Source organism: Castor canadensis, chromosome 1, assembly GCF_047511655.1.
Source record: "Castor canadensis chromosome 1, mCasCan1.hap1v2, whole genome shotgun sequence".
Lineage (NCBI taxonomy): Eukaryota > Metazoa > Chordata > Mammalia > Rodentia > Castoridae > Castor > Castor canadensis.
Window position 1 is genome coordinate 145,697,331 of NC_133386.1, and position 20,856 is coordinate 145,718,186.

Consider the following 20,856-nt stretch of genomic DNA (forward strand, 5'->3'; position numbering starts at 1 on the left):
TTACTGCTAATCCTTTGTGTTAAGCAGGCAACTGAAGGGTTATATTCTTACTTTATTGTACTGGTGAGGGTACATTGTGGCATTTACAAAAGTTCTTAAAATGTATCAAATACATCATACTTGAATTCACCCATCACTCTCCTTTACCTTCCCCCCCATTCCTGGAATAGTTTCGACAGGTATCACTTTTGCATTTACCTGTATGTGTACACATTTTTTGCACCATATTTATTCTCCTACCCCCTTTCCCTACTACCCCCAGGTACCAACCCCCCAACCCTGGGCAGGACCTGTTCTGCCCTCCTGTTCTCCGATTTTGTAGGGAAAAAAAAAAGAAAAACAATGACATTTTTCTTGTTTGAGATAAAGTTAGATACACAGGGAGTTTTCTTGTGATATTTCCATGTATATATGTATTATAACCCCAATTGATTTATCTCCTCTAATTTTCTTCACTCTACCTTAGTTCCTTTCTTATGGTGGGTTCAGCTGGTTTAAGAATTCTATATTCATTCTTTCATAGAAAGTATATCAACCATATTAAGTTTCTTAGTTTCCTTTTTTTATCCTATTCCTCCTGTATGTGACTTCCCCTTAGTGTGAGCAGTGTTTCATTATATTGCTACATTTGTATGAGGAGTATGTTCCAGGGAGAGAACATATGGTTTTTGGCCTTCTAAGCCTGACTAACTTCACTTAAGATGATGTTCTCCAGTTGTATCCATTTACCTGTGAATAACAAAATTTCATTCTTCTTTTTGGCTGAGTAAAATTCCATTCTATATAAATGCCACATTTTCTTAATCCATTCACCAGTAGTGGGGCATCTTGACTATTTCCATAGCTTAGCTATGGCGAATAATGCTGCAGTAAACATGAGTATGCAGGTACCTTTGTTGTAACCTGACTCACATTCCTTCGGGTATATCCCTCAGAGTGGTATTGCTGGATCGTATCTTAGATCTATTTTTTTGTTTTTTTGTTTTTTTTGAGGAGCCTCCATACTGTTTTCTATAATGATTGTATTAGCTTACATTCCCATAAGTAGTGCATGTATTACTCCTTTTATTAGTATGAAATGTCCTTCTTTGTCTCCTCTAACTAATTTAGATTTGAAGTCCCCTTTATCTGACATAAGTATTGTTACTCCTGCCTGTTTTTGGGAACCATTAGCTTGGTGAATCTTCTTCTACCCTTTCACCTTAAGACAGTGTTTGTTTCTGTCAATAAGGTGGGTTTCTTGTAAAAAGCAGATTGTTGGGTCTTCCTTCTTAAACCAGTTTGCCAAATGGTGTCTTTTGATTTGGAGGGGGGGTTTTTGAGTCCATTAACATTCAATGTTAATATTGAGAGGTATGGGGTGATTCCTGCCATTTACTTGTTTTTGCTGTTTAAGGATTTGAGTGTGTGCAACCAATTCTATGCAATTCTCTGAGTACTTGTCTGTTCTTCTCTTGATGTTTAATATATCCCATCCTTTCATGTTTTTGTCTTCTGTGTGTAGGATTCCTTCAGAATCTTCTGTAGTGGTGGTTTGGTGGTCATATCTTGTTTTAGTTTCTGTTCATCATGGAAGACTTTCATTCTTCCATCAACTATGAATGGCAGCTTTGCTGGGTAGAGTATCCTAGAACTGAATTTTTTTTTATATTAGAGTTCAAAATACCTCACTCCATGCTTTCTTGCTTTTAAGGTTTCTGTTAAGAAATATGCTATTGTTTTGATGGAGTTACCTTAATATGTTGTTTGATTTTTCTCTCTTACAGCCTTCAATATTATTTCCTTGTTCTCTGTGCTAGTTGTTTTAATGATAATATACCATGGGGAGGCATATTGGTCATATCTGTTTGGTGTCCTGGAGGAGTCCTGTACTTGAATGGGCATCTCTTTCTTGATATTTGTGAAATTTTCTGCTATTACTTTGTTGAATATATTATGTATATCATTGACTTGCACCTCTTCTCCTTCTTTAATGCCCACGATTTGCAGGTTTGGTCTTTTGATGGAATTGCTGCATTCTTGTATATTCCTTTCATAGCTTTTGAGTCTTTTGTCTAAGAGTTCTGTTTTTTCTTCAATACCTATTTTGTCTTTGAGCCCTGAAATTCTGTCTTCTGCTTGTTCTAGTCTGCTGAAGTGGCCTTCAACTATACTTTTTATTTGATTTAAGGACCTTTTTATTTCCAGGATTTCTGTTCAGTTGTTTTTTCTGAGGTTTTCCATTTCTTTGTTAAACTCTTCTTTCATATCTTGTGTTGTCTTCTTTATTTCATATTTCTCTTTCTTTTTTTATAATCTTAGTTTCATTTTGAAGTTTGTTGAAATCTTTTCTGAGTTCATTTAGTTGTTTCTGTGTCTTCTCAAGTTTTTTATTTGTGTTATCTTGATATTTTTTGAGTTATTTCTGTATTTTCTCTTTAAGCTTTTCTTAAAGCTCCTCCATGAATTCCTCTTTGAAATCCTTTTTGAGATCCTCTTTTAGCATGTGTTTTTGGTCCTCACTGAGCTCATTGGACATAATTATCATTATTCTACTGGAGTCAATAAGTGGGTATTTATCTCCTCCATTTTCCACTAAATCCTCTATTGAATCATTAGTTTTTTGAAGAGTTGTTTCCCCTGCCTTCTTCTTCTCCCCATGTTTCTATTTTGTGTTTTGCTCCTGTGTTATTGATTGGCTAGTTGGGGGTCTAATCACCTGTTATCTTTCCCTTGACTTAACTACTATTCTGTGACTGGCTTAGTCATTATCTAGGTTAACATGCTATTTCTGTTCCCTGACCTGGAGGTATAAATTAGCAATAACAAATTCACAGATTCAATGCCAGAGCAGTTACTTACATAATATATAGAGAACACGTTGGTGATATTATCTATAAACAGTGGGAATTGGGATGATAACAGTTGTTTGGATAGTGTTACTTAGGTAATTAAAAAGGTGGCACTTGGCTGGGGTAGAAGAGGGGGAATGGGGTGAGAGGGGAAAGGTGTGTGAGGTGTGGGAGCTAATAAAGTAGTAGGGCTCTAATGTTAAGGTATAGTTGCAGAGGGATAGGACAGATGGGGTAATGTGTAGATTTGGTACACTGTACTATTCAGTGAGTGGTGAGTGTGGAGAAGGTAGAGGCAGTGGGCTGAAAGGTAGGGGAAGGTGAAGACAGGAGGAGAGAATGGAAGAAGAGGGTAGAAAAAATAGTTGGTGGAGAGAAAGGAAAGTTGGACATAAGAGAGGAACAGATACATAGGTAACAATGGATTGTAGCTCACACACAAAAAGAAAATGAAAAGAATAAGAATAAAGAAAAGAAAATAGTAGTAATAAAATTTAAAATGCTAAATAAAGAAAGGGAAGAAAAGAAAATCAGTTAGCTGAAAGCACTGGAGATTTATTCCTTTAGTATCAAATTCAGGTACTGGCGCTTTTTACTTGGGCTTTCTCAGTGTCCCTGTCCCTTTCAAGGTTCGTATGCTGGGCTGTGTTGCACTGAATGTTGCTCCCTTTCTGTCAGACAGCTCTGGGGGGAGTCAGCTTGGGGTGGTTGAGCCCAGTGTTTCCTTAGTGTGATGGGCCATCTGGTGCAGGTAGGATCTCTGAATTGGTCTCACCAGGAGGCTGGTTTGTGGGCAGTCGGTGGTCCCTTCTGCCCAAATGCAAGTTGGAAATGAGCTCAATGATCACTCACAACTAGATTCTCCAAAGTGGTCAGACATGTTTCTGGGGGCAGCTGTTTTGTTTCACAGCACTTTGGCTCTGGCAGGTCAGCCCCTCCCCGAACGAGGTAGGGGAAGTCAACATTGTACCCAGCCTGCAATCCTGGTGAGTTAAGCTCAGTGATCTGCCCTGCACCCACTCTGGGAGGTTGGCTCCTAACCCTGCCCCAGCTCTGAGGTTGGCTACATTTTGTTTGCCCCATCCCACCAGGCAGAGGTGAATTATGTTCTCCGTCTGTAGTCCATAGTGTTCAGAGGGTGGAGTGCAATCTGCCCACCAGCTACTCTGGACTATGTGGTTCCCTCAAGGGTGAGTGGTATGTGGTGCTCACCTGTTGGGGTTGTAGATTCACTTTGGCAGAGTTGGGTCCAAACCGGTGGGGTTTATGTAGGTTGTGTCTGCATTATATGGGTCAGTATGTTGCAGAATCCAGGGGATTCTGGATTTTCTCCAAGGGGAAAAAAAAAAAGAATGAAATAAAGAGAGAGAAAAACCAAAAAAAAAATCCCAGGGAAAACCAGCTGGTGGCTTTCCCCAAGGAAGTCCAGGTATGTGCTAAGACTAGCACATACCTGGACTTCCTTGGCTTTTATGTGCAATTAAAATCTGTTTTAAGGGTCAGTCATTGAACTTTATGTGCAGCCTATGTGTAGGCAGTAATTTAGTTGGCTAAAAAGAGTCAGAACTACTCTGGTGTAGCTACCACAACTCTGAGGTGTTTTTCTGAAATCATGGTGCTCAGGGTTTGTACTTCCTTCTACTATCCACCATCTTGGATCTCCCTATATTTTTCCTTTAAATGTTTAGAGATGTTGGGGGCTGGGAGACCTAACTCTTTAATTAACAGCTGTTAGACCCTTCTTTAGGGCCCCAGATATCATGAGCAAAAGATTGCTAATCATGCAGTCTGACTGCTCTCATGCCAACATCCAAAGCATGACTCCAGCTTCAGAAGGCAATGCCCCAGCAAGCATCTTGTACTGGACTTCAGCCAAAAAGAAGACCAGCCTGCCACAACTGCCACTTCTACCCAGGCCAGAGTGGGAGCACTTCGGCCCAACAGAAGATCTATGATTGATGAAATGCAATCTTTCATCTAGATAAACTGTACGGTACCATGATGGGCATACACATCAGGGGACTATTGTGACTGGTATAGATACCCTTGTTGTCCCTTCCCCCTTCTGGCTGTATAAGCAGGCTGCTTAACTCACTGTGTGAGCAATTGGGAGATACCCTCCTTCCTGCCCTTCTGATGTTAGAGCATCAGTTCCCATAAAGACTTTTCCTGGAGTGGTCTTGCCCACCTTTGCTCACGCTGGTAACGTGAAGAGAAGAATCAGCAGTGGCAGGAAGGAAGCTGCCCTGATGTCAGAGCAGCAGTTAGACTGGCAAGCCAAATGGCCTAGGCAAACTAAACAGAGCAGTTGGGACAACAGCGACTGGAAGTAGAGAAGCCCCACCTACCACAGGAGCTGTAACGCAGGCCCTGAATCCTGTGCTGCTACACTAGATGTCAGGGCCTCAGACTGTGTTGTGGTCTACTGTCACCCACTCTGCCACCTGAAAAAATCCACAAGGGCCCAGAATAACTGGAGAAGCTTCTTACTTATCCACTACTTCTATCTGGATAAAGTAAAAGAACCCCACTCAGCTGTTTTCTAACATACGTGCAATATTTATTCTGATGATCTTCTGCTATAAAAGTCTATTGCAAAGATAAAATCTAAGCAGCCTTATACCAAGCTTTTCTTTCAATCTTCCCATGTGCTTTGATACCAGCTTTTTTAAACATTTAATTTACTTTATTATCCTTGGAATATTTGTCACATGTTCCATTTACTAATTGTGCCTAACTATTATTTAAGAATCCAAATTTTAAGCTGGGCATAGTAGTGTAGCACTCAGGAGGCTGAAGAAGGAGGATCTCAGGTTCAAGGCCAGCTTGGGTTACATAGGAGACACTGTCTCAAGAAATGAAAAAAAAAATCCAAATCTTATCCTTCAACATAGTCCAAGTCTTAATTTTCCTAAATAACAGATTTAATGTGTACTTGCTCTTCTGACCTGTATGTCTTATTTATAAAGTAAGTTGGCACTTTTCTGTCTGAAGAGTACTTTTTTATTTATTAGTATATAATAGTTGTACAGGGGAGGGGGAATACATTGTCAAACTTACATATGTGCTTGAAATATATCTTAATCAGATTCATCCCTTCATCATTCTCCCTGATTCCCCTCCTCTCTTCTTAGCACAATTTCAACAAGTTTAGTTCTTTTTTCATACACAAATATAAAATACATCCACCATATTCACCTTCCTTCAAACTTTCCTTCTACCCTCCACCTCCCACTGCTGCTCACCCCTGGACAGAACCTGTTTTATGTTCCTGTTCTTCACTTTTTAAAGCATATATTGATTGTTCAAGAGAGTTTTGCCTGGGTATTTCAGACTCGTATGTGTTGTGCTTTAATGAGATTAAGCCCTTTATTACTCTTTCTCTATCACCGTACTCTATGTTATTCAACATTTACAGTGTATTATGTTTTACTATCTTTATACATAGATGCTTTGTGTTTCAGTGTTATTCATTCTCTGTCATTCTCTTTTCCTCTTCCATCTCCTTGTTGTTCCCTCATACAGACCCACTATGTATATATAGATAGAGACTTGATCATATATGTACTTATGTGTACACTTACCTTATAAGTCTAGCTATCACCTATGAGGGAAAACATGTGACCATTGTCCTTCTGGGTCTGACCTACTTAGCTTAACACGATAATCTCTAGATCAATTAATTTACATGCAATCAATACAATTTTATTCTTCTTTATGGCTGAATAGTACTCCATTGTGTGTGTACATATATGTATCACATCTTTTTTATTTATTTTTTTTTATTATTGTGCTGTATGGGGGGTACACTGTAGCATTTACAAAGGTTCTTACAATGTATCAAGTATATAATACTTGAATTTACCCCTCTACTGCTTTCTTCCATCCCCCCTCCCCCAACTCTGGGAACAGTTTCAACAGGTATCATTTTTGGATTTACATGCATGTGTATACTTTGCTTATTCATCCTCCTGCCCCTTTCCCTGCCACCTCCCCCGGTACTAACTTCCCCCAGGCAGAACCTATTTTGTCCTCCTATTCTCTGAATTTTTAGAAGAACATACATAAAAGATAGTAAGAAAAACATGGCATTTTTGCTAGTTTGAGATAAAGATACCTATATAGGGAGTTTCCTTGTGTTGCTTCCATGCATATATGTATTACAACCCAAATTGGTTTATCTGTACTAGTCATCTTCAGTACTCCCTAGTCCCCTTCCCATAGTGGCCTCTGCCAGTTTAAGATTACTGTTTAAGATTACAGTGATCACATCAACCACATTCAAGTTTTTAGATTCCTCCCCTGTCCATCCTGTGCACAGTCTCCCCTCAGTGTGACTCATGTCCAATAACATTGATGCATTTGTTTTAGGTTTATAATCTGCATATGAGGGAGAACATACGCTTTTTGGCCTTCTGAACCTGACTAACTTCACTTAAGATGATATTCTCCAGTTCCATCCATTTACCTGCAAATAACAAAATTTCATTCTTCTTTGTGGCTGAGTAAAATTCCATTTTGTGTATAAATACCACATTTTCTTAATCCAGTCGTTAGCAGTGGGGCATCTTGGCTATTTCCATAGCTTGGCTATTGTAAATAGTGCTTCAATAAATATGGATGTGCAGGTGCCTTTGTAATAACGAGTCACATTCCTTTGGGTATATCCCTAGGAATGGTATTGCTGGGTCATATGGCAGATATATGTTTAGTTTCTTAAGAAGCCTCCATATTGTTTTCCAAAGTGGTTTTACTAGCTTACATTTCCACTAGCAGTGTATGAGGGCTTCTTTTTTTCCCCCCACATCCTCACCAACAGTTGTTGGTGGTGGTGTTCTTGATATAGCTATTCTAACAGGAGTGAGGTGGAATCTTAGTGTGGCTTTGATTTGCATTTACTTTATAGCCAGGGATAGTGAACATTTTTTCATGTGTATTTTGGCCATTTGGACTTCCACCTTTGAAAAAGTTCTGTTTAGTTCAATTGCCCACTTCTTTATTGGTTCATTAATTGTCAGGGAGTTTAGTTTTTTGAGCTCCCTGTATATTCTGGTTATCAGTCCTTTGTCTGATGTATAGCTGGCAAATATTTTCTCCCACTCTGTGGGTGGTCTCTTCAATTTAGAGACCATTTCTTTTGTTGTGCAGAAGCTTTTTAATTTCATGTAGTCCCATTTGTCCATCCTTTCTCTTTCTTAGTGCTGAGCTGCTGGAGGAAGTCCTTGCCTATATCTGTTGCTTCCAGACTATGCCTTGCTCTTTCCTTTATTAGCTTCAAGGTTTCAAGTCTGATATTAAAGTCATTTATCCACTTTGAGTTGATACTAGTATAGGGTGAGAGGCATGGATCCAGTTTCAGTTTTCTGCAGGCACACCTTCTTAATCCATTCATCAGTTATAGGCATCTGGATGTTTCCAAAGCCTGGCTATTATGAATAATGCTGCAATAAACATGGGTGTGCAAATAGCTGTTAGAGATGTCCTTTTCATCTTGCCTTACAGGACGCTATCCTCAGGAATAGGGACTATGTCTTGAATCTCACATATCTTTGTATTCCAACAACTGCCTAACATGTAATCTGATATTTATTCAACACTATGTTAAGTAGTTAACATTGTGTCAGGCACTCAGAACATTAAAATAAACATCAAGTCAAGGCTTATGAGGGATCCTCAACTTAGTTATGCAGACAGACAATAAATAGGTGGAATATAGTGGATTAATAGATAAAAATGACCATGAATTCTTTGTATTTCTTTTAATTGAAAGGTGAAATCTATTCTCTTGTCCCTTGACAAACTTGGGATAAGCTTGTCTAGTAGAACGTAACAGAAGTGCCAATGTGTGACTTTTTGGATTACCTTTTTTCATTCTCTTCAACCATGAAAACAAGTCAAAGCCAGTCTTGTTGAGGAATGAGAGACCATGTGAAGAGAAGGGAACCTAGCCTTATCAGTCTTCATTCTATGTGAGCTAACCCAGCCAGCCATGTGGATCAGATGTACCACCCTGATGAACGCAGCCCAAAGTGATGACTCACTAAATCATGAGAAATAAATTGTTATTTTGAGTCTCTGGGGTTTGGGGATTTTTTTAATGCATCAGAAACTTACTGGTACAGTGGAATAAGTTCTGTGCTAGATCAACATAATAAGACCTAGCCTACTGGGGGCCCAGGCTCCACAGATGATATTTTATCTTAATACTATTTTATGAGTAGAAGCTTCCAGAATGAATAGTTAGAGGGAGAACACATAGTAGGTACTTAACAAAATTGTGTCGTTTTAGTAATCAAGAATATATTAAATAAACCCTTAGAAAAATTGCACTCATGTCATTATCTCCTCTCAACAACCACACATTTCACAAAGATATAAGTTACTAGGTTAGTGTATGGGGACAAGAAGAATTCTAAGAAAAGTAATTCCTGTGAAGCAACTAACATTAGAAGTAATGTACAGGTATATAGGCCAAAACAAGATGCCAGTTCAAGGCATATATAACTATAGAACAGGCACTGGAATACAGGAGAAAAGAGGGGAGAAAAGCCCAGGGCCTCTCAGGAAAGCTTCACAGAAAAGGCAGGGTAGGTACTGGATTGTAAAGAATAGAGAGTACATAAGGCTCAGAAAGGAAGAGAGGGAATTTCAGAAAGCAAAATGGCAAGAGCAAAACATGGAACTGAAAATGTGGCTCATCTGGAGAAGGAGAAAATGCTGTGAATGAAGCAGCAAGTTAACAGAGAGGGTTGGAAAAGTAATAATATACCTTAGAATAATTGTTCTTGGATACTAGAGTAAGCGTGTTTATTTATTTTGTGGAAATAGGAAGCATTGAAGATTATTTTTAGGAAGATTTTTAACAAGTAAAATTTTCAATAAGATATTTAGTAATGACATTAACAGGGGGAAAAACTAGCCTGTGTCAGTCTTCTTGGTAGCAGCACAGATTTTTCTCCTAAAGCCCAGAAGCTATTCTCCAGATGTCCAGTTGGAACTTTTCCTGAACTTTCTTGATCAAATTGGATTAAGGAAAATCCCCAAATGTATGATATATGGATATGAGGTTTGGGCATATTTGAATATAGAAAGGGGTTTGTTAGCGCATATAACTTATTTGAGGAGTTGCTGGGTTAGAGATGAGAGACCCAAGTTCTCTCCTAGTCCCTAGGCCAGCTTTTCTAGGCTCCTGCACCTGCTGCACAATATATTGCTGTCCAGTAGTGCCCAAGATTCTCCTTCGAACTTAGTGATAAGACATACAGGAGATGGTAAAGAATTAGTGTTCATTTCACAAGTATCTACTGGTACTTTTTCTGTCAAAGCTTTTCGAATTAAAAAAGCCAAATAAGATCTTCTTGTTCCCTTTTGTCAGCCACTGATGAAAGCATATACACCAAAATATAGCCTGCATGATGCTATGGTAAGTGATAAGGATTGGCTGGCTATGCTTCAGTTCCCTCCTTCTGGTGAGCCTTAATGTCTGCAAAGCCTGAAAAGGTAAAGCCAAAATTTCCCAGACTGCCTGTCAGCTAGGATTTTGGATATAAATTAGGTCCCACAATTGGATGCACTTATAAATGATTTGAAAGGGAAAATAATTCCCCCTTTAGTTGCATCCTATGAGCAGACAAGGTGTCACAGGGATTGTGGTTATTCTGCTGCTGCATGCCAAGACTCACTGACATATTTTGTGGCTGTAAAGAGGCAATTTCCACCGAAGTACCAGCAGTCTTCCAACTCTGACTTTCTGACTGCTGGATCACAGCTGTGGATTGTGCTCTTGTATTAAAAAAATCAGTTCTGTAGTATTCTGAGAATCATTTCAGAAGATCCAGCCTAGAACCCTTGCAAGAATTTTGTAAGCATCTAATCCCCTGTATTAAAACTCCTCTACTTAAAGTAGTTAGAATGGTTTGTTTCTTGCACTGAACATCGACAGATGGCATAAAAGGTTTATAAACAGTATAATGAGACTCTAGCCAAGCATGTGACTAATTCTACTTGGGGGAGTGGAAGAAGTTTCCACAGAAGTGATAATTCATGTATCTTTTTTTTTTTTTTTTGGCTATACTGTCAATTTAACTAAGGGCCTCCTGCTTGCTAGGAAAGTGCTCTACCTCTTGAGCCATGCCTCTCGCTTATATTCTGTATCTTAAAGGAAGAATAGTAATAACTATTATATGGGCAGCTAAAAGAGGAAAGGACAATCTAGGCATTGCAAAGAACAGGTCTAGAAGCACAAGCTGTTAAAGATAATAGTAGCATTAAGTAGACTAATGATCTTCTGCTGTTGTTTCCAGACCAATTTTTAGTACATTATTTTAATAATACAGTTATACTTTAGCATTTCCCAATAGAGTACCAATTAATTATTTTTTTTAGTGCTTTTCATGTTATAAGTAACCTCTATAAATAGGGAAATATCAAACTGTAGTATAGTGGAGTAGTTAGATTAGATTTGGACTCAGGATTAGACTGCTGATGTTACTTACTAACCTGACCATTTCCTTCTCTATAAAAATGGGGAAAATAACAATACCCTTCCCCCTACAGAACTGTTAAGGGTATTAGAATTAACCCATATACACAATGCTTAGAACCTAGTAGATATGCAAAAAGCCTAAATGTTGGTTCTTGTGGTAATACCCCCTTGGCCAACAAATGCTGCTGCTCTATCTTGTGTTTCTTACAGTTGAAATGACCCTCACAAGTCTGGATTATTTGCTGCTCTGTGGTATTTCTCTCTGCTATTAATTTGTTTTGTGAACTATTTTGACCATTTCTGGCTATCAAAAGACATAGCAAGAGAGTATATGTAGTGTCACAAAATTGCCAAGAAAAATTTTCCTGCCAGTTGTTAAAATGCAAAGTTTATGGTGGTGCAAGACAACAGGAGGTAAATATCAGTAGAAATTGGTGGAAATTCTTTGGCATTTTAAAGGGTACTGTAAACATTAGTGCAGGACAACAATTGTTTGACAGAACTGAGAAGAAACTATGGACAGTGACATAGAAACTGCTAAAACAACTCTGAAGCTTACTTAGTAAACACTCTCACTTCCAAGAAAACATCCCCTGTACTAGAAAGGCTATGCCTATACCTTCTTAAATATATACTATTTGTGCTGTCCTCTTTCCATCTTTGTCCCTCTTCTACATTTCTTATGATGTTTCAGACCTGACTTTTGTTACCTATTCTGCAAAGTTTCCTTCCAATACACAAAATGTTTTAACAAGTTTTAGCTCCATGCAATGGTCATTGGATAGAACTGCAGCACAGGCCCTGACTGTACAGCAACTTTGACCTCTTTATGCTAGGAACCTGGACTTCAGGAAAGACCTGTGGTCTAAAAATCGTATGTTCTCCCTCATATGTGGACATTAGATCAAGGGCAAACACAACAAGGGGATTGGACTATGAGCACATGATAAAAGCGAGAGCACACAAGGGAGGGGTGAGGATAGGTAAGACACCTAAAAAACTAGCTAGCATTTGTTGCCCTTAATGCAGAGAAACTAAAGCAGATACCTTAAAGCAACTGAGGCCAATAGGAAAAGGGGACCAGGAACTAGAGAAAAGGTTAGATTAAAAAGAATTAACCTAGAAGGTAACACCCACGCACAGGAAATCAATGTGAGTCAATGCCCTGTATAGCTATCCTTATCTCAACCAGCAAAACCCCTTGTTCCTTCCTATTATTGCTTATACTCTCTCTACAACAAAATTAGAGATAAGGGCAAAATAGTTTCTGCTGGGTATTGAGGGGGGGAGCGGGAGGGGGTGGAGTGGGTGGTAAGGGAGGGGGTGGGGGCAGGGGGGAGAAATAAACCAAGCCTTGTATGCACATATGAATAATAAAAGAAAAAAAAAAAAAGAAAAAAAAAAAAAAGACCTGTGGTCTCCCGACATAATCTCTGATTGCTCTACTCCAGAGAACTTCATTTTTGGCTTGATACCCCATCTTTAGATTTTCTCCATCAAACTATACTTTTTGAAAGTTTTATAATTTTTTCCTATTCTAAAACAAAACAAAGTCATTCCTTTTATCTAGTTATCAATCCAATTATTTCATCAGATTCTTTCTTTCAACCTTGTTTACTGAAGTGTCTACCATGTGTGTTACAGGCACTTACGATTCAAAGGAACATTTCTCCCAAGAGTATTCTGGGTGATGGAAGAGGCAAAGGAATGAAACTTACAACAGTAGCTAGTTCAAGTTGTCGTATGAGCAACTGCAGGATTCTGTAGGCAAACTGAGTGCAAACACAGAACCGAGACTTCTTTGAGGAGAGAAAACTAGCATTTAATCTTGGAAGGTATCTAGAGATGGCAGAGATTTTGTTTTGCTCAGTTATTTTTAACAGGTTTATTGGGATATAATTCACAAACACATACAGTTCCCCCACTTAAAATATGCAGCCAATGGCTCTTGTGAATTCATATACATGTACATCTAATACCACATTCAATTTTAAGAATACTTTCACTACACCAAAAACAAACATAAATAGAATCAGACAATGTCTGGTACTTTGTATCTGGCTTCTTCTATTTGTCATGTTTCTAAGGTTTATTCTGTGGTAGCATATATAAGTGCTTCATTTCTTTTTATTATCAAATAATATTCAATTGTACATATATACCTCATTTTATCTATTCATATACAATGGACATTGAGTCATTTCCACTTTGGGGATATTATAAATAAAGATGCCTATGAGTTATAAAGATGTATAAGTTTTTCTGTGGACCTACGTATTCTGTCCTCTTGGGTAAATACCTAGGAAAATTGCGAACTCATGTGAATACTCTATGTTTAACTGTTTGAGAAGCTGCCAGAGTTATTCTGAAAGTGTCTGTTTCATTTACGTTTTGACAAACAATATAGAAGATTTTAATTTCTTCAGATCCTCACTACATTTGTTACAGTCTTTTTTTTTTTTTTTTTTTTGGTGGTCACACTGGGGTTTGAACTCAGGGCTTGCACTTGCTAAGCAAGTGCTCTGCCACTTGAGGCACACCCTCAGCCTTTTTTGTTTCTGTTTATTTTTCACATAGGACCTCACTTTTCCCCAGGTCTGGCCTTGGACTACAATTCTCCTACCTTCACCTCCAAACATAACTTATTTTTGAAATAGGGCCTCACTAACTTTTTTGTTAAAATCCAAATGCACTGAATCAAAAGAAAATAGGTTATATTCTGAGGATTGTTAGAAGGGCTGGGATGTAGCTCGGTGGTACAGCGCTTGCCTAGCATGCGTGAGGCCCTGGGTTCGATCCCAGCACCAAAAAAGAAAAGATAAAAAAAAAAAAAAAAAAAAACCTGAGGATTGTTAGAAATTCTATGCTACAACATAGCTTTATGTAGGAATTTCAGGAAATGAAATTGTAGATAAAGTCAATCAACAAATATTGAATGCCATCTTGTACCAGACTTTGTTTTTTTGCACTGGGATACAACAATGAACAAGATAGGTGAAGTCTGTGCCCATAGAAATATTGAAAATAAAAATATTTCTGGCATGGTGATATACATCTATAATCCCAGCACTTTGGAGGCTTTGGCAGGAGGGTCAAGTGTTCAAGGCCAATCCTGGCTACAGAGCAATACCCTGTCTCAAAAGTAAATTAAATAAAACAATAAAATAAGCAAATAAGAACATTTCACAAACAAAACTCTTTGAAGAAAATTGCATAGTTTTACCTGATGAAGAGTAACCTAGGTAGGAGTTATGGCTTCATTAGCTCACGTGGAAGAAAAGGTGACATTTAAATGGAGATCTGGTCAAAACTCAGTCAATGCAGATGTGGTGGCTTATGCCTTTAGGCCTAGCTATCTGGAAGGCTGAGATAGGAGTATTGCTTGACCACAAGAGTTTGAGGCCAGCCTGGGCAATATACAGATACTCCTGTCTCAAAAAAAAAAAAAACAGTCTTCCTTTCAGAAGAAACAGCATGGGCAAAAAAATCCTGAGGCAGAATGCACTGGGCTGCAGTGCACAGAAAATCCGATGCAGATTAGATTAAAAACAGAGATTTACCATGTCATACAAGAATCTGGTAGTCGATGACCCCAGTGTGCATAATTCAGCAACACAATAATTTCAAGGACCCAAGTATTTTCTGTTTTCCTATTTGGTCACCTTTAGAATGTTAGCATTATTGGCCAGGTGTTGTAGCTCAAGCCTGTAATCTTAGCTGCTTGGGAGGTGAAGACCTGGAGGACCATGGTACAAGGCCAGTCTGGTCAAAACGTTAGGGGCACCCCATCTCAACCAATAAAAAGGTGGGCACGGTGGAGTGAGCCTGTCACCTCAGGTACATGGGATGCCTAAGTGAGAGGATCTTGGTCCTGGCCGGCCAGGGCATAGAAAAAATAATAACCAAAAATAATAACCAAAGCAAAAAGGGTTGGGGATGTGGTTCAAGTGGTAGAGCACCTGCCCAGCAAGGGTGAGGCCCAGAGTTCAAACCCCACTACTGCTGAAAGAAATGTTTCTTTTATTAACATGTGCTATATGGAGTGACAGTGGGCTTTTACTTCTTCCACTTGTCAAACAACCAAATGTGGTTTTTTGGCTGTACACCGAAAGTGGTGAGGCTCTTGAGGTATCCTCACTTCGTTGTAATTTTTTTGACTTCAAATTTCATGATTTTTTGTAGTTCATGAGCTTAGTTACATGGAGTATTTTTAGTGGAAATTTCACAATACTTATTTACAAAACAGGAAATTCTTATAAAATAGTTTAAGCTCCACATATTATTCCATATCAAGGTACATTAAAATAATTGTCAAACCTAAAGCTAAGCTACAATTTTTTTCAAAAGGAAGCAAACATTCCACAGTGGCTGACCTTTTCTTCAGTGACAAGTTAGTGTCAGTAGTAGACTTCCTCGCATGCATTCTTTTTGTTAGAAGTGTTCTTTAATTGACACACAATAACTGTGCATGTTTATGGGGTATAATGTGAAAATTTGATACACATGTACTAGGCACAATGATAGAATAAGGGTAATTATCATTTGCCTTTCCTAACATTTACTACTTCTGGTGTTGCCTAGCAGAGTCGTTTTTTTTAAACTGGAGTTTGAACAGAGTATCTCACTTGTTAGGCAGGTGGTCAACTACTTGAGCCACATCCCTTTCTGCTTCAGTTATTTTTTCAGAGACAGTCTCACATTTCTTCCCTAGGGCCAATCTTGGGTCCTGATTCTCTCACCTATGCCTCCAGGGTAGCTGGGATTACAGAATACATCACCACGCCCAGTTTATTTGTTGAGATGGGACTCTGCTAACTTTTTGCCTCTGCTGCCCTCACCCATGATTTTCTGATCTCTGTGCCTTACTGGGATTATAGGTATAAGATGCCTGGCCCTCTATTTTATGTTTATTCCTTTAAAAAAGAATTTTATTGAGCTATAATTCACACATCACATAATTCACTCGTTTAAAGTATATACTTAAATGCTTTTCGGTATATTCAAATATGTGCAGTCATCACCATATTCAATTTTAGAACATTTTCATCACCCATAAAGAAATCACATGCCAGTTAGTATTCATTCCATATTTGTCCCAGAAAAATGCCCCATCCTAAACAACCCCAAATTTACTATCTCAATATATTTGTGTACTTTGGACATTTCATGTAAATGGAATGCTGTATGGTCTTTTGTTGCTAGCTGCATTCATACAACATGTTTTTAAAGTTCAGCCATGTTGTAACATGTATCAATACTTCATTCCTTCTTATGGCAAGTAATATTTTATTGTATGAATATACCACATTTTATTGTCCATTCTTGCAACGATGGACATATTTCAACTATTGTGAATGGTGACGGCAATAAGCATTCATATACAAAGTTTTTAACTTCTCACTTTCAATACTTTGGGGGCATACTTATGATTTCATTTGCTATAATGTGCAGTAATTTTATGTTTCCCCTTTTTGTGATACTGGAAATTGAACTGAGGGCCTCAAATATGTCAGGCAAGTGCTCTACCACTTGATCCATGCCTTGACTCCTTTTTGTTTTTATTTTTTTGAGATAGTATCTCACTACTAATGTGTGGACTGGTCTGGAACTCATGATCCTCTAGTTGCCCCCTCCCCAGAAGTTGAGATTATAGGCATGTACCACCACATCTGGCCTATGGTTAACTTTTTAAGGAACTACCAAACTGCTCTGCACAACTACTGTGCCATTTTACATTTCTCCCAACAGTTAATCTATGTTGCTATCCCAATAGCAATCAATCCACATTTTTGTCATTACTTGTTACTTTCTGTTCTTTTCCTTTTGTTGTAGCTAAGTGAGTAGAAAGTAGCTTCTCATGGATTTCATTTGCAATTTCTTACTAATAAGGATATGGAACATCTGGGTGCTTATTGGTCATTCATAAATCTTCCTCAAAAAATATCTATTCACATCCTTTGCCCATTTGTAAATTGGATTATCTTTTTGTTGTTAATTTGTAGTTGTGTTCTGGATCCTAGCCACCTATCAAATATGTATTCACAAATATCTTCCATTAGGTGGGTTGTTGTTTTATATTTTGATGATATCTTTTGATACATGGTAGTTTTCCAGTTTGATAAGTTTACTTTATTTTTATTGTCTGTGCTTTTGGTGTCCTAGCTAAGAAACCATTGCCAAGTCCAAGGTCATAAATATTTACCCCTCTATTTTCTTTCAAGTTTTATTATATTAACTCATGTTTAGGTTCTTGATTCATTTTAAGTTAATTTTTATGAGTGATGGGAAGTAAGGCCTGGGGCCCTCAATTCCATTCCATCCATTCTTATGTCAATACAATACTGTCTTGATTTTTAGTAAGATTTGAAATCAGGAAGTGTTAGTCCTCTTATTTTGGTCATCTTTTATAAGATTGTTTTGGCTATTGGAAAAGGCTATATAGACTGTATGATTCTACTTATATTACATTCTAGAAAAGAAAAATCTATAGAGACAGTAAACAAATCATTACTTGTTAGAAATTCAGTTTTGAACAAATTTAGCAAGGTACATTAATAGATGGGAGAAAAACCATCTTCTTATTCTGACTGAATTTCTAGAATCTAGAGCTGAAATTGGAAAACAGAAGAGGCTAGCAAATACTCTAATAGAATAAAAGTAATGGAAAAAAGCAGCACATGGCAAGAAATACAGGCTGGGAACAAATTGTCAAAAAGATGTAACCAACAAATAACAAAGGAGCAGCAAAATAAAGAGAACAACGTTCAGAGTCAAAGGTTTTCATTGAAAAGGATTTTTTTCTGAGGTTTTTCTATATCATGGGTCACTTCCTCTTTAATATTGTCAATTTTTGCCTTTAATTCATTTATCTCTCTATTTATAGTGTCCTCTGTTTCTCTTTGGTGTTTCTTTAGGGCTCCTTTGAGTTCATTTATTTGTTTCTCAGTCTTCTCGTATTCTTTATTTTTGTTGTCTTGAAATCTCTTGAGTGCCTCTTGTACATTTTGGTTAATAATGTCTAGTATCATCTCCATGAAATTCTCAGTAATTACTTACAGGATATCTTCTTTAAGAGTGTTCTGGTGGACATCATTGGGTTCCTTGGCATCATTTATCTTTGTTTTGTTGGAGTCCGGAACTTGGTATCCATTTTCTTCATTTCCTTCTGAATCCTGTATTAAGTTATTTTTGGGGGGAGAATGGTTTCCATCCCTTTTTCTTCTTCTCATTGCTCCTCTTGGTATTGTGCAACTATGTTCTTGATAGACTAGTTGATCATTTCAGTCACCTGTTTTCTTTCCCTTGGTTTAATTTTATTTTGTGGCTGTATTAGGTTTTTAGCTAAGTGTGTGTGTCTTATTTCTGTCCCTGGTCTGGGTGTAATTTAGTGTTAACTAATTCACAATAATAAAACTAACAAAAAAAACCCCAAAGAAATCATAAGAAGAGGTGAACAAACAAAGAAGAAACAAAACAAACAAACAAACAAACAAAAAACCTCCTGGTTCAGGAACAATAGGATTTAAGTTCTGGTGTTAGTCCTCCAGCATCCAGTCCTGGTGTTGGTATTTAAGCAGAAGCTCTGTCGTAGTCTTGCCAGGTGATTGGGTAGTGGTTTTTTTTTTTTTCTGTCTTTCAGCAGCAGCTGCTTGGTCAGCTCCTTCCTCAGTGAGATGTGGCAGTTAAGTTGTATGTTGTCCTCAGGTTCCAGAGATCAGCTTTGTAGTCCATCAGTTGTCCTGTTTGGTCTGCTGAAAGTCTCCCAGGCAAGTTTGCAGCAGGCATGTGGCAACAGCAGGAGCCCACCTGTTTTCTCAGTGTAACGTGATGTGGAGAAGCTTTCTACCAGCTAGGAGTTCAGGGCATCAAAGATTTGCTTCTCCGTGGTGCTTTATTTCTGCCAAGTGTAGCTCCAGCGTCTTGGCAATGTTTTTGATTCTTAGAGCTCACACTGTCTGCTTCTGTGCCCTTGTCACCATCTTGGATCCTCCAAGACCCTGTCATTTCAGGCATTTGTGGTGACTTGAGTTCTACCCACTACCCTGGTGCATGCGCAGGTCACAACAGGAGAGAGATATTGACTCAGACAGAATTGCTGTCACCAGCACAGAGTGATCCCAAATAATTTATGTAGGTACCCTCATGTTAAGGAAGTGGAGTATAACTTCCCTCCCCAAAACAGTGGTCTTCACCTAGAGACTTCTTTCCAAAGATTATGGTATGGACAGGGGGAAGGTAAACAACTTCAAAGTAGAGAAACCTGACAAAGTAACTGTCATCAACTTTGGTCAAGTAACGGTTATCAACAGTGATAGGTCATTATGTACCTTTGATATAGTGTGGTAAGAATGCTGCTTCACAGACTGGAGGTGTGGCTCAAACAGTAGAGTACCTGCTTTGCTAGTGTGAAGCCCTTAGTTCAAACTCCAGTCCCACCAAAAACAAAATCAAACAAAACTTTAGCTGGGTGCCAGTGGCTCACACCTATAATCCTAGCTACTCAGGAGGCAGAGAGAGATCAAGAAGATCACAGTTTGAAGCCAGCCTGGTCAAATAGTTCATGAGACCCTATCTCAAAAAGCCCCATCACAATAAAGGGCTAGAGGAGTGGCTTAAAGTGTATGCTCTGAGTTCAAACCCCAGTACCCTAAAAAAAGAAAAAGAAGAAGAATACTGCTTTAACTTTGTGGTTTTCCTCCCAGAAAGTCCTAACAGCAGATTAATCACAATTAAGGAACATTCTACAGAATACCTCACCAGACTCTTTGAAAGAGAAGTGTCATCAAAATGGAGGGAAACCTGAGAAATTGTCACAGATAAGAGGATCTTCAAAAAACCTGACAATTAAATTTAGTGTGATAACCCAGATGTGAACAGAAAAAGAACATTATGCAAAAACTAGGGAAATCTGAATCAATTATAGACTTTAGTTAATAGTAGTGAATCAACCAATTAGTTAGAAATAAAGGGAAGAAAGATGGTTTGAGAATAAAAGACCTTTATCTGCTGGTGAGATGTAGGTGTCAGCTCTGTCTTTCTCTGATTTGGTTCTGAGGTGGACAAACATGATCTGGAATATTCTACTTTGTCTCCTAAATCTATGGCTCAGCAAGAACTTGTATTTCTCGTTAGCCAATGACTTCATCCCTTCTAATTCACATCTGAATTTTCTACCCTAATGTTAGGCCTTACTAAGAAAACATATTTTAAAAGAAATATTCCAAAGAAATCTGCACTGACTTGCTTAATTTTTTAGGTCAGTTAATGGAGCTTTGAAGAAAAGTAGTCTGCAGAGTGCTTCTCTAGGGGACTCCATTTCTTACTAGGAAAAGTTCCTACTTTTCATTTCCATATCATTAGCATATTGTTTAGGGGAGGGGCTGCTTCATTTAAATGCATAAGGGATCAGGCATATAGCCATGTTTTTCTCAAATTTCAGTAGTCTTCCCCCATGTAATTGCTATCAGTCTTAGAACCTAAGTGACAGACTGGGAGGTGGCAGGGGTGAGTAGTGTGGAGGATGACAAATGTACATTTCAG